General features: G+C 27.9%; 2 protein-coding genes across 3 annotated transcripts in view; one reads left to right on the plus strand and one right to left on the minus strand.

Annotated features, from left to right (window-relative positions):
• LOC111634189 (RNA binding protein fox-1 homolog 2-like) overlaps positions 1-14,772 on the minus strand; it is a 300,266-nt gene that overhangs the window by 253,791 nt on the left and 31,703 nt on the right. The window lies entirely within an intron of this gene.
• LOC111634188 (allatostatin-A receptor-like) overlaps positions 266-14,772 on the plus strand; it is a 29,297-nt gene continuing 14,790 nt past the window's right edge. Inside the window, exons 1-2 of one of the 2 annotated variants that reach the window (XR_002758166.1) lie at positions 266-496; positions 943-1,984. The gene's annotated coding sequence lies outside the window, so the exon portion shown is untranslated. Of the gene's footprint in view, positions 497-942; positions 1,985-14,772 lie in introns of those variants that run through there. The other variant, XM_023378896.1, reaches the window with a different exon arrangement.

Genomic DNA, 14,772 nt, shown 5'->3' on the forward strand with positions numbered 1-14,772 from the left:
AAAATTCAATTAATAAGATTATACTCATAAATGTAGCAAATAATATGCTTTAATATCATAATACATTAAATATTTTCTCTTATTATATATAAAATATTTTGTTATTTATTTATTTAGGCCTATATTTATTATTAAAAAAAATTTATTTTCAATTCTTTAAACAAATAAGTAAGAAATAAAATTAAAGAAATAGAAGAAAATTGTATTGTTAAAACATTGAATGTATTATTTAAATAATAATAATAAAATAAAATTACAAAAAAAACACTGGAACGTTTAAAAAAAAAATCAGCGCGAAGTAATTGTGACGTCACAACTGGTAGTCCCCTTATTGGAGAAGGGAGTGAGACGTTCCCGTTTGCTATTGGCCATTTACGAAAGACATCCTTTCATTTATGGTGACGTTTGTGGTCTGTTGTGTGCCACAAGCGAACGTCACAGTACCGTCGACAGGATCTGTTTCCGATCGTTTATTGCTTTACTTCTGGTTTATCAAGTAAGTGGATTAATTACGTGACACATAAAAATTAATTAAGTCTTTCTTAATTAATCATTTAAATAATTTATTGATATTAATTTATTATACAATAACTTTTTTCTAAAAACTATTGACGTTTCGGCTTTTCCTTTATATTATTATTTTTTTTGTAGAATATTCAATAATTTGAGCGAATAAAATAAATAAATAAATATAACTTCCTGTCAAAAAGATTATTATTTATTAATTTTGATTAAGGAATAAGTGATAATTTAATATTAATTTTATTATTAGACAATTTCGATAATTGTTTTTTAACAAAGAAAACATTTTAATATTAATAAATATTATGTTTATTTTATTTATAAGTTTAAATAAATTAAAATTAAATGAATATTTAATATTTATTTTAATATATTTTTTTAAAATTAAATCAGTGCACTGAATATTTTTTTTTGGTGTAGTGTAAGTGGTGTTTTCGGTGGAAGTCGCGTGTGAATTTTATTTCATTCCTTTCTCTACTCTTTACAACCAATCAGAGAGGAGATAACATCTAATTGATTTATGTATATCCAGTATTATTTATTATATTATGCAATGATTAGACGAAATTAATATATTGAAGTTGAGAGATTTCAAAATCGATAGGAAAGAAGTCAATCGGTAATGAATGATTGTAAATATTGATAAATATCATCGCTTTCAATTGTATCCTAAATATACTTTCCATTTTCCAATACTTTCTCCATTAATTCTAAATTGAAAACAGGAAAAATAAAATCACTTAAAAGAAATCTTTGTTTACTAATTTCTCTGGTAAATCATAAATCAAATATACATATTTTTTTAATTACGTTTGTTGTAATTACAATATACGAAAGTAATTTATTTATTTACTTTCTTTATCTTTCAATCGTTAGGTTAATTACGTACGGGGTGGCCCATAAGTCAGTTAATCAGGAAGGAATTAAGTGTATCTGGAATACTCGAAAAGGTAACCGACTTTTGGTCCACCCCGTATGTTGTGAAAAGCATGAGTTACGCTTTGTAACTCGTGATTTGGCTAAGTACGAAAGTCAGACAACCAGACAGACAAATTTGCATTTTGTCTTCTCTCTCTCAATTACTGTAGTCTATACACGTCTGTCTTAAAACTTGTTTTTTTTTCTTTTTTAATTCAAATGTAATAATTTATATTTAAAATAAGCTTTGAATTTATTGATTTTGTATTGAATAGGGAATCATTTTATGGAATTTCATTTCTATATTTAGTTATGGACTTATAAAAATCGTGTTCTTGAAGAGTAGCAAATGAGTACTCTTCGTTAATAAAGTCATTGTCTGCTTCTAAATAAAATAAACCGTATTTTCTTTAAAATTCCTTACGTAAATTCTCACCTAGGGACATATTATGGCGTAAAAACGAGTAATTCGAACCTGTTTATGTCATATATTATAGGAAAATTATCGAAAAAACTGGCTTATAAACGAGTTTATGTAGGCAAAAATTATTTCCTCTCTTAAATAATTTACTTATATAATTCCTTCTTATTTAATTAAAATTAAAATTAACTTAATTAGCATCCCTGATTTAAAAAAAATTAAAAATAGGATCACGTTTATCCTATTCGTGAATGGACTCCTCATCTCTAACAGCATCGACGTGATCTTATTCTTTATGCTCCTGGTGCTGATAATTACTAATTAGGTACAGTTTATATAGAGATAAATATAGATTTACTTCTAAGAAAATAATAAATTCTTTAAAAACCAAAAAGAATTTGGATATTCATTTTCATTTTAAATATTTCTCGCATTTAATCTTGAATAGGAAACCTTAAGAACTCTGTACTTAAAATAGCATAAACACGTTCGAGATTTAACTATAATTTTGAATTTTAAAATATATTTTTTAAGAAAATTATGCAGAAAAATCCAAATAATTGTTTACAATTTTAAAAAAAATCTACATTAAGTCCGACCCCACTCGAGATACGACACGCGACCCCCCCTCTATCTTCCCACTCTCTTGACCTTTAGCCACCAAAATTTAGTATTGTCAATCCCTCTAATACATAAACTTCCCTGCTAAATTTCAGAAATTTTGGACAAAGGGCAAAGGAGTTATTAAGCTTTAAATTTGGTAAATGAATTCCTCCCCCACACACAGAGATCTGAATATTCTCCAATTAAAACTTAGAAATGTTTAAAATAATAACGTTAAAATACTGAAATAGTAAACGTTTATAAGAATAATTTAATTTAATTTTTAATTATTTATTTACATATATTTAGACATTTGAAGTAGGGATAATAATCGATAAATGCATTTAACTTCCAAGGAAGAATTCGATATTAATAAATATCTAATTTAAATATTTATATTATTAATTTAATAATGTAAATAAAACACTTTTTTATATAAGAAAAGATATAAAATATTTTTGGTGAAAAGTTTTTTTAGAATGTTTTTCAACCCTGAGGGGAAAAAAACAAAGAAAACAACAAACACATTTTGATGGGAAGAAGAAAAATCAAAAAGTAACATTGATTAAAAAGAATAAAATAAAACTGATATCTTTAAGAGATAAAAATTAATTAATTTTTCTTTATTTTAAATATATAAAAAGTATGTTTAAATTAAAATTTCAAAAGAAATAGAGCTTGAAAAAAAGACTTCATAAACACCCTCTCTAAAGTAAAAAATTACGTACCGATTTCCCTTATTTTTACTCACAGTTTTAGATTTTATTTTATTCTACAATTAATCTAAAAAAAATAATTTAAATTTAATTTAACAGTTGACCCTCCTATAACACTGTAGATAATTCCGTTTTATATGAATTCCATGTTGTACGAGTCACTTAGATTTAACAAATACATGTGCCTGGCTGTGAATGGCTCACGTATTTGTAAAATCTAAGTGACTCGTACAACATGGAATTCATATAAAACGGAATTATCAACAGTGTTATAGGGGGGTCAACTGTGTATTTTTATAGAATTTACTGCACAAAACGGAGGCGATTCTCTCGTTGTAAATCTTTTTTCGTAGATTCAACAGATTTAAATGAATTTTCGTATATTAATTTATCGGTTATTTTGAATTTAATCGCCTTTATCTTTGATTAGAAAGTCGATCATTTTCTGCTTTTCACTTGTCACGCTGTCACTCTGACTTTATTATGTTGTCATCCTTATCTAACCGAAGTAATCGTTATCCTGAAAGGTTCGACTTTTCCTCTTTGCATCGAACTGTCCTCGGATAAATATTCTTTTTTTTTTTTTTTTTTTTAAAGAAAATTGAATGTTTCGAATATATTACGATTAATTGAATGTAAATGAATATGTAAAGGATAATATTCTAATTCCATTTCTTTCTTGGTTTTCGTTGGTGAAATACGAGAAAATAATGAAAATCTACGCTATTATAGTATCGATGCATTATAAAAGGGCATCGTGGCGAATAATGCAGACATACGACACTTAAATTGAATAAAAGTTACATTTGTTTTTAAGAGTGATGACATTCGTGTACTTTTTATTTATTATTTTTTTTATTGTTTTTACTTTATATATAATAGAAGGAAAGTATGGTTATCGGTCGAAAAAATACCCTTTCTTCCCAATATTTTTACATTTTTGGATTCGGAACAGCTCGAAAGGTCGAGAAATGGAAAAAATTGGGGGATATTTTCTATATGTGTGGGTAGAGGACACAATTTTGTTCACCCAATTTGAAGCTTAATAACTCCTGTGCCTTTTGTCGAAAATTTTTGAAATTTTGCAAGGAGATTTGAATGTTAGGGGGTAATGTTTTTAGAAATTTTCAAGAAAATCGGACTATTAATTCGGGAGGTATGTCCCGTCCCGTTAATATCTCCCGAATGAATGTCAGGAATTATATAGTTAATGGTAGTGATTATTGGGGGTGAAAAGAAATTAAATATGCCGGAAAAGTCTATCTTTTTTATTATAAACTATTAAAAAAAATTCGTTGGAGTTTTAACAATTTATAAGAGTTATCAAACAAGAATTACGCAAAGATTTTACGTGGGCATTAAGTAAAAGACCACGTAAATTACTCGAACAAATAGTAATCAGGTAATTTTTTATTTATGTGTTTTTCTAGTGATATAATACATTAATACACGGTAGATTTATCCGAAGATTTCGACACAAGATCGTGTCCCATAGTAGAATAATTATTTATCAAATCCTGTTATGGTACTTTGTGTGTTTTGTGTTGTTTGAAGAAGGATTAATTTGATCTATTATTTAAGGATAATGGTTATTGTCAGTCGCATCTGGTGAAAAACATTTACTTTCAATTATGGAGGTAGGTAAACTTGTTTATGAGAAGTTAAGAAATACAGTACCAATAATAGAATAGGAGGAGAGTATCACTGTAAAGACTGTTAGGGTGATCGATGGATAATAGCACCAGCAAAGAAGAAATAAAGAGAAAGTTCTGACTCGTTACTAAACTATGGCACCCTATTGACTAATAGTTCATTAATTTTACCGTTAATGCATACTTTTATGATAGAATACAGAATACGGTTCGTACAGTTAATGGTGACAAAAATTCATTCTGTACGATTATAAAATTAATTTAGGATGGAAAAAAAAGAGTCGTTACTTTTTATGCGCCTCTAAAAATATGAAAGATTAAAAAGATTTCCTGCTCTCCATGTCGTATTTATGATGCTTAGAACAAAGGCTAAATTAAACTAAACGTAACTATATCATAGCCTACACTAAATAATATATTACGATATAATAATAACTCTGGAAATTCATCTTGAACTACAAACAAAACATGAATTTTTATTCTCTTTGTTCTGTAAAGAGGGAAAGTATGGCGATCGGTCAAAAAATATCCCACTTTGAAACTTAATAACTTCCGTGCCTTTTGTCGAAAATTTCCAAAATTTTGCAGGGTGATTTGTGTGTTAGGTGGAAACGTTTCTGAAAATTTTCGACAAAATCGGACTATTAATTCGGGAGATATGGCTTGAATTCGATTCTAAAACCTTTCATAATTATTTTACATATAAATAAGTATTATATTCTTTAATTTATAAAACTAATTATTCAAGTAAATGACTGCCTTTTTTGTATGGACAAAAATTATTTCATTGTATTACTAAAGATTGCTAAAGGTAATACACACCTGAATATTGGAACCTTCAACTTAAATCCATATATATATATATATACGAGCCATCAGCTTTAAAATGTATTATTAATAAGAGTATTCAATGATAAATTTAATCATTAGGTGGTTATATTATATATATGTATATATTCTTAATGGGTCTTCAGGGGAGGATATAAATGTTTAGATTTCTATAATGAGGCCCCTCGACGGTCTGATATTATGATATTGCATAGCTTAACTATCCAATTTCGAAATTATATACAGAAAAACTAATAAAGAGCAAGTTGTATTCATGAAAAAAATATAGATTTTATTCACGAAAAAAGAATTAAATAAGTAGATTATACAAATATAATCTTTAGAAAATCTCATTTAATGTTCGCCATTCAATTTTCTATTTTTAAACGTTTAATAATAAGAAGAAAATTTAAGAAATATATATTTAAATATTGGATGTAATGTAAACAAATTATAAAATAATGTGCATTATGATTTATAAAATACATAAAAAATTAATTAAAACTTTTAATATACACTCATACATAATGCATATTATAAAGAAGTATCCTTTATTTGTAACTTAAATGTGTATAATTATATATATAAACGTGATTGTTTTTTGATTAAAAAAAGAACAATACTAAACTTCCGAAGAGAGGGAAAAAAATCCAATTATATTATTTAAATTTGTATAAAATATTATATTTATTTATTCATTTAAAATTGTAAAAATTTTATTCTAAAGGAGGATGCTTTTAAAATCTATTTTTATATTATTTCTAAAGGAGTTTAAATATTTACTAAGTTACCATTTTACATCTTTGCTCCTGCAGAAAACTTACTACAAATTTTATTCGCTTCCATATATAAAAGGTTAAAGTATATAAAAATAAGTTTTAAAATTGGCGTAATTAATAATATAAATTTATTAAAATTCAATTTAATTGAATTTAAGTCGATAACTATATATTTCTTTTTATTATAAATTTGAAAAAAATCGAGTAAATTAATTCAGATTGCACAAAACGATGAAATTTTATTAGATTTTTCAATGATTTGACTAATAAAAAAACGCATCAGAGACAATTTTGTTTGTGTTTTCAAGGAAAATAAAATGAAAATTCAATTTTAAACACCATTCTTTACATTGTATAAGTGCTAAAATAATATAAAAAGGGTGAAATTTCTTAGAGTAAGTCATTCAATATTTTTTTTTATAATTTAAAAAAGAAAATTCTTGTAAATTCTCTTGTAATTATTTTTTTAAAAAAGAAAAAAAGGAAGAGAGAGAGATTTGTAAATGCCTTTTAAATATTCAAATATCTCGCGGGAGATTCTGTGAGAAATTTTATAACATTTGCATCTTCCGAGGCTACTAATTAGTAGTCGATTTATTCATTTACAAATTTGAAAGTACATCTCTGTAAATCTCAAAATTGATTGACGTTAATGAAATTTTCCTAAGTTCTAATAACTATAATCAACACAGATTCTTGATTAAAATAGTATTAAATATACGGCATTAGCATTAAATACAGGTTCGGGCCTACTATTTGTTCGAAACCGTTCGACGTAAACGGAGAAATTCTAAAGTGTTATAACGTTTGTACCTCATTTTTCTTTAAATTTAATTAATTAAAGGAGTTATAAAACTTATGTTTTTAACTAATCGAATTTAAAAATTACCTTAAAATTACTAAGATCCATCCACTTATCGTCTAACAGGGATGCTCGCGTGTAGATTTTATCACAGTACGTAAAGAGATTTTATTGATAAATTTATACAAGAAAAAGGTTTAAGACGTAATATTAATTATTTTTTTTAATAAATTTTATTTATTATATTGAGAAATTAAGGAGAAATGACAAACTTTGGAATTATTTATCTATGTTTGGAAGATTGACGAATTTGGTGGCCCATATATTTTGTTTATTCAGTTTTGATTAAAGTGTAAATCTCTCTTAAATAACTCCACCCAAAGAGTGTAATTTGGGATGTAATCGGGAGTAATATACTCCACCCTCTTCGTGTATGTATAACTTATTTGAATAAATCACAAACTGTGCACGTTATAAGAAGATTTTTAAAATTAATTAGAACATTCCTCGTATTAAAAAAAATACTTTTTCGTTTATTAAATCCCTAATAAAAATCTTTAAAAGAAAATCCCCACCCCAAAATTTCCGCATCAGTTTTAAAAAGAATAAGAAAATAAGAAAACGTCACTTGAGAGAACCAATCGTAAATCAATTATTAAAAATTTAAGCAGTGTTTGAATTTGTCAAAAATTTTTGTCACTTTAAAATAATGTCTTGTTTTGACAAATTTTATTACTTGTCATATTTAATGGCGTATAAATCCCTCGATAATGCGAGGATATGTGGGCTTTATAAGATAAAATTCGGTGTTTACGTCGAGAGAAATTCGCTCTTTTTTCTTATTTTTATATTCTTAAAAAGCTCCCCTTTTTATTATTCAGGAGGATTTTGAATAATCTATCAAAAATATTCCAAAAATATAGATATAAAATCCGACTTTGTAGAGATTAGAATCTAGAATATTCTTCTAATGCTTCTTATCTATAATTTAAATTAATTTTTTACCGGTAGAAATATTTAAATATCATTTAATTATTAGATAAATTTTTAAAAAAGTATCTAAATTCAACGATAACGTCAAACTGATAAGAAAATTCGAGAGATTTTTCACAATAAAATTGACTTTTTTATAACTAGTTTAATAATACGAAAATACTTTCTTTACACTTGTAAATATCTAAAATTATAAATTTTTAATAATAATTTATTTGGAACCTTTAATAAGCGCTAATTACTTTAAAGTCCATTTATAAAAACACTATGAGTGATAAATAAATAAAAAAAATTATGGACTGTTTGTAATTAATGTTCTTGTTATAAACCGCGGGGGTTATTTTTACTTAACGTCTAACAGGGGTTCTTAAGTACCGGATGCAATCACAAATCAATCTGAGAAGTTGTTGCTAGGCTAAGGCAACAAGACAACAGGTGGCTTAAACACTCGTAGCTACTTTAATTATAATCGTTAATCTACACATTTCTTGACATACAAAATAGGTTATTGACCTTTTCATTAATCAAAATACGCAAAATATACACTCTTTTTATTCATTTATTAATTAGAAGTAAAGGTTAAACACCTTTACTTCCTTCTTTAAATAATTAGAAATATGTAAAGTCTATTAAACCCTTTATATATATATATATATATATTTAAATCAATTTATAAGAAACTAAAGTTTCATTATTAAATTGTAATTTTACATTATTTTACAGGTGCTTTACCGTCATACCTGATACAGTTCAATTTTTTACCCCTTTACGAATTCAATTTCACCCGTTACACCTGTTTATATGGCAGTTTTTATATATTTTCAAAGCTTTCCGAGAACCCAATATATACGTATAGATTTCCACCATCGTCCATCTGTCTGTTAGTCCGTCCGTCCTACCTTAATTTTGAAAACAAAGTTAGATAAATGAAAATCGAGTTCAGATATAGAAAGCTTCCGTCCTGGACCGGAATTCACCGTATTTTTTACATTAAAATACGATAAAAAAAATTGGAACAGGGTATTGCGAGGATGTCACGATAAGTAATTTGCTCGTTAAGTAATAAAATTTGACAAAAATAAAGGTTTGTTTTTTTCCTCTCCTCCCTTTGGCCCAGCTGTATTCCCTACGAGAGATCCTGCCCATTTATTATAAAAAATAATAATAAATAATTACATTACTTCCTTGAGATTTATATTTAATGTACAATACGTAAAAGATTGTATAGAATATTTTAAAAATAATTTGAATATCTTGTCAAAATTAATCAAGTATTATTAATATAAATTAATTTAGATTTACGAGAAGAATCGAGAAATTCTATCAACGAACTAATAATATTTTGTTTATGAAAAATGTAGCTTAAGTAAATTATCTCTAATTGATTACATAAAAGGAGCATTTGATGTTGTTGCTTAATTTGCCACGATCGAAATTCTCTTCTTTTCTTCGGATAATCTAAATTAATTAAAAAGACATAACTAATGATAAACTTCTTATATTATCATTTTGTCGGTGTAAAGGTTACGTCAAACTTCCTTCATCCAGTCGACACGAAAGGTTAATGACCTTTCACCGTTTTGTCATACAACGAGTCAAACTCACAAGAATTTATAATATTCCTACTAGTAAAGGATTTTTCTACTAAAAATTCAATAAAACTAAATTGAATAAAAGCAAAGAGAGTATAAAACATTTAAAATTCCAAAGAAAAGTTGGAATTAGATATCAAATAATTTAAAACTTTTCTTTTCTTTTTACAAAATCGATGACTACAATCAATTTTTTTTCTTCCTTTAAAGAAAACTTTAAAAGTTAATTTTATAAATTTAAAGATTTATTCGGGGAAGGAAGTGGATCTAACTTATTGCTTTCGCTCGTATTTAAACCCCTTTTTAAATTGTTTAATGTTAATTATATATACAAAGGCACGTAGAGGGGGACAAACCGAGAACTTACCCTCCCTTGGGATCGAGTAAAAAATTCCACAATACCCTCGACTATGGGATGCTTTTTCTGTCTTTAAACCCCCCAAAATTAAGTAATTAAATAAAAATTTATTGACGTAATTATTTGTTTTCAAACTTTCCCCCTCCTGGAAAAATTTCGGCTCGTGCCCAAAGGATGCATTTATATTTTACGTATACTCTTGTATTATGACGTAAGATACTAATTTATTTATCATATTGGTGAATTTTCAGCATTTATAAAAGTCTAGAAAAGTCTCGGGATGAATAAATTATAAAACTTTTAGAAAGGCCTCGGGCCTTGTAGTATTGTATTCTCTGTAATAAATAGCCTATAAAAGATATTCCTATTCGAATTATGTAAAATTAATTAGCGGTTAATTGTATTCGCGTCGCCTATTGATAAACTCTTTCGTTATAAAGCTAATAATACGAATAGATTAAATAATAATGAATAAATATACCGTTGAATTTAGTTAAGGCCCTCATTTTCTTAAATAATAAATTGACAAGCGTGAGGCCTTAGTCTATATCTTGATTAGTTTAATCAAGGGTAAGAATGAGAGATAAGTTAGGTGAAGCAGAGACGACACTAAAGAAAAGGCGATTCGAGTATTAGGCCCCAGGAGTCTAGGGCCTTTAGTACTTAAATCATCAAATTAGTAATTGTTGAAAGTGTAGCGTATCGGTATCTGTTACGTCTGCAGAACGATCAAACGATCACACTCTTAAGGTTAAAAATTGATCAAGACTAGAGCCTACCCCCAATCAGCAATGTGTCAAGAGAGACTTTCTTCACTTTCCATCTTGTTCGTTGAAAGTGACAGTGGACTTTACATCTGTATCGATAAATTCAGCATTTCTCAAAGAATAGGAGCAATTCTGTAGATCAATTTTTGCACAAGTATTGAATTTACAATTAATTTTAAAAAATAATAATCATTCTATAGATTTTACGGGCCTTTAATGGGCCTAAAATTTTCCTAACAAATTCTAGGGCCTTCGCTGCACGAACCTATTGGAAAATAAAATTAAATAATTAAATTATAATTTTATTTCATGAAACGATCTAGAATTTCGATTTTTATTTATTTATTTATTGTTTTCACGAAAGCATTAACAGTTGTTTTATATAAATAAGTAACTATTATTTTCTAAATTTCAACATAAAATTGAATCTTTTATGAAAGAATCTTCTATTTTATTGCGAAGGATTTAAACGTTTTAATTTTTTTCCAGTTATCAACCACTTTTATTTCCATCAAAATTACATTATCGAATTCACGATAAATTTATTCAATTATTATACAATATTCGAAGATAATTCTTATATAAACTAATTTAAAATTATGCCACATAGAATGATAAATGTGCCACTTATTAGTGTTTCCGTTTGAATTATTTCCTATCCCAATTGATATTTTAAGAGGAAATAAATTAATTAGGGAAAATGATAAATCCCTTATTGTTAATAATAAAAGAAATTGAAGTTTTTATGTATTTAAAATAATCTACAATTTATAATTATACGGGTGGTCCAAAAATAAATTAACCACGTTTTAAGTGTTCGGGTAAACTTGTAAATTGTAGAAAATATGACAGAAAATATATCATTAAGTATCGAAGTATTTAAATATATATTATATTTAAGTATTAAAATATATGCTCGCCACCTCAAATTAGTAGTGGCTTGCCCCTGTAAATCATACTTTTCCTTTTACAATAGAGTCGTGCCGGTCATCTATGCGACTCCGTTCCAAGGAAAATTTTTGAATTGAAATCACGTGACTTATGGTCCATACCGGAAATTTGACAGTATTGCAAACATGAAACGATGCATCGTGTAACCAATACACTGTACACTTTATCTACAATCATCTAATGCTTGTACAGGGGTAAGCCACTACTGCAATTTGAAAAAAAATGTTAGCTCTATACATCCCCATTATCCGTCTGTCCTTCCAGAGTCAGATAGATGAAGGATAACGGACAGGAGGCCCCAGGCTTTCATCTATATACGAATTTCCGGACATTACATACAAACTTCCGGTCTAGATCTGAAGTCAAGCGATTTTAATTCAAAGTTTTCCCCCTGAACGGAGTTACATAGATGACCTGCATGATTCTATTGTTAACAGGAAAGTGTAATGTACAGGAGCGAGCCACTACTAATTTGAGGTGGAGAGCATATATTTTAATTAAAAATATGATTATAAATTGCAGCCATATCACAATTATTTTAGCTCATTTAATTATTGAAAGATATTTCAATAATTTCTATCAATACTTCTGGCAACACACTTTATAAACAGCTGTTTCTCGGCTGGAAGAAGAACGAATAAAATTAATATTGTCACTAGAATAAGCTTTAATTTGTATAAAAGTGACTTTTAATTTTATTTCGATTGTTTTCGAGTTAATTAGATTTTTTATGACAATTGACAATAAGCAATTTCGAATAAAACCTGTATCGAATGCCAAATTAAAGAACAATTTAACAAAGAAAAACATTCAATGTAAACAATTAAACAATTTAAGTTGAATTTTCTGAAATTTAATACGAAAAATTTTCAAATTTCTTTAAATGTAACTCGAAATTTTAATTATTATAAATGAGAATATCGAGTAAAATAAACAAATCTCTCGATAGAAGAGTAAACAATTTGTTAAAGTTAATTTATTGAATCCTAAAATGAAAATTTTAATTGAAAATGTTAATATTTATAATGATTTTTAATATTAATTTTAGTAAAATTTGATAAAAGTTCAAATACATTTTCGTTATCATACGCTTCACTTCCAAGTAATAAAATATTATAATTATAATAAAACATTAAATCTATACTTATTTTTTATTTTATAAATTTACAAAGCATATATATATATACAGGATAATGTGAGAAATTATGCGATAAAGACTCGCATTACCATTAAAATCTCGCTTATACTCTCTCTTATAATTGCGTGAAATGCCGTATTTATGTGCCACACTTTTGTCGACCGACTTGGTGTGGCATTATACAATAAATAAGTTGATTTTCAAGAACGTAATCTTCATTTATGACACTGAATTTACGCCAAATAGGACGACTCACTTTACGACGAATCGCTTGATGATTGTTTTCTGGAAACAATTACATCTTAATGGTACCGTGTTTCCCCGAAAATAAGACATCCACAGAAAATAAGACCTAGCACAGATTTTGCTGAATTGCGAAATATAAGACCTCCCCCTGAAAGTAAGACCTAGCGAAGTTTTTTTTAGTCGTAACGGTCATCGACAAATGGTTGAAAGTGGCCGTTGGATTTTTGAAAGTACAGCCACTGATTGGTCAGCAGACAATTACCCCACACAGCATGATTTGCATAAGACTATGGCTTGGGAATCGCAGATTTGCATAACGTTACGGCTGGTGATGGCTAATTGGTTGGCCGGGAATCACGCCACATGACATTTGCATAGTGCTACGGTTCAGTAAGCACTAATTGGTCATCGAGTCCGATGTTGACGCTAAAAAAAGGCGACAGTTCGACACACCGGATATACGTCACTCTCGTCTAAGTTCGACTTGGGGATTTTTTTGTTCAATATTAAATGTGAATTCTTCTTCCTGGAAAAAATAAGACATTCCCTGAAAATAAGACCTAGCGCATTTTTCAGAGCAAAAATTAATATAAGACACTGTCTTATTTTCGGGGAAACACGGTATCAGTTTACTGTAACTAAATGATGTTTTACAAACCTTTTCAGTGTTTTCTAATTTTAAAATTTATTCAATTACGTAATTTCCGCTAGCGCTACAATACAATAATAAACGAGCAATTACTTATTGTGACGTCGTCACAATGCCGGGCTGGAATTTTTAATTTATTTCATTTAAAATATATGCTCTCCACCTCAAATTATTAGTGACTTACCACTGTACGTCACACTTCTCCTGATAACGATAGAGACTCGTGCCGTTTTCGAGAAAATTTTGAATTAAAATCACGCGACTTCCAGTCCAGACCGGAAGTTCCTATATACTTATTCAGTGTCTCCAGCCCTAAGCTTTCCACGTCTACTCTCTATTTTCATCTATCTAACTCCCTTCTCGACATTAAGGAAGGACAGACAAACAGCCAGATAACAGCGGTAACGCCAATTTTCTAAAGTTACTTCTTTTTTATACATTACACAAGTCTATTGTGGGTACGGTCAGGTTCACAATGAGATGATCGAGTAGTGAGGGGGGACCAGCATACTGTGCATTTGTATCGAAAATATAATTAAAATTAACAATAACATCTCACGTGACACTGTAATGTCTTCAGATAGGAATATCTGTAGAAGACACAATGGAAAATACACTAAATATTTTTTTTCAAGAATGTTTTCTTCGGAATTTCAATCGAAAATCGTTAAAAATTAACTGTATATAAACTTCCGGTCTAGACCGGAAGTTACGTGATTTTAATTCAAAATTTTCTCTCCAATGGAGTTGCATAGATGACCCGCACGACACTGCTGTTATCGCAAAAAGTATGATGTACAGGGGCAAGACACTACTAATTTGAGATTGAGAGCATAT

This window comes from Centruroides sculpturatus, unplaced genomic scaffold, assembly GCF_000671375.1.
Source record: "Centruroides sculpturatus isolate CEXI.00-Female unplaced genomic scaffold, Cexi_2.0 scaffold925, whole genome shotgun sequence".
Classification (NCBI taxonomy): domain Eukaryota; kingdom Metazoa; phylum Arthropoda; class Arachnida; order Scorpiones; family Buthidae; genus Centruroides; species Centruroides sculpturatus.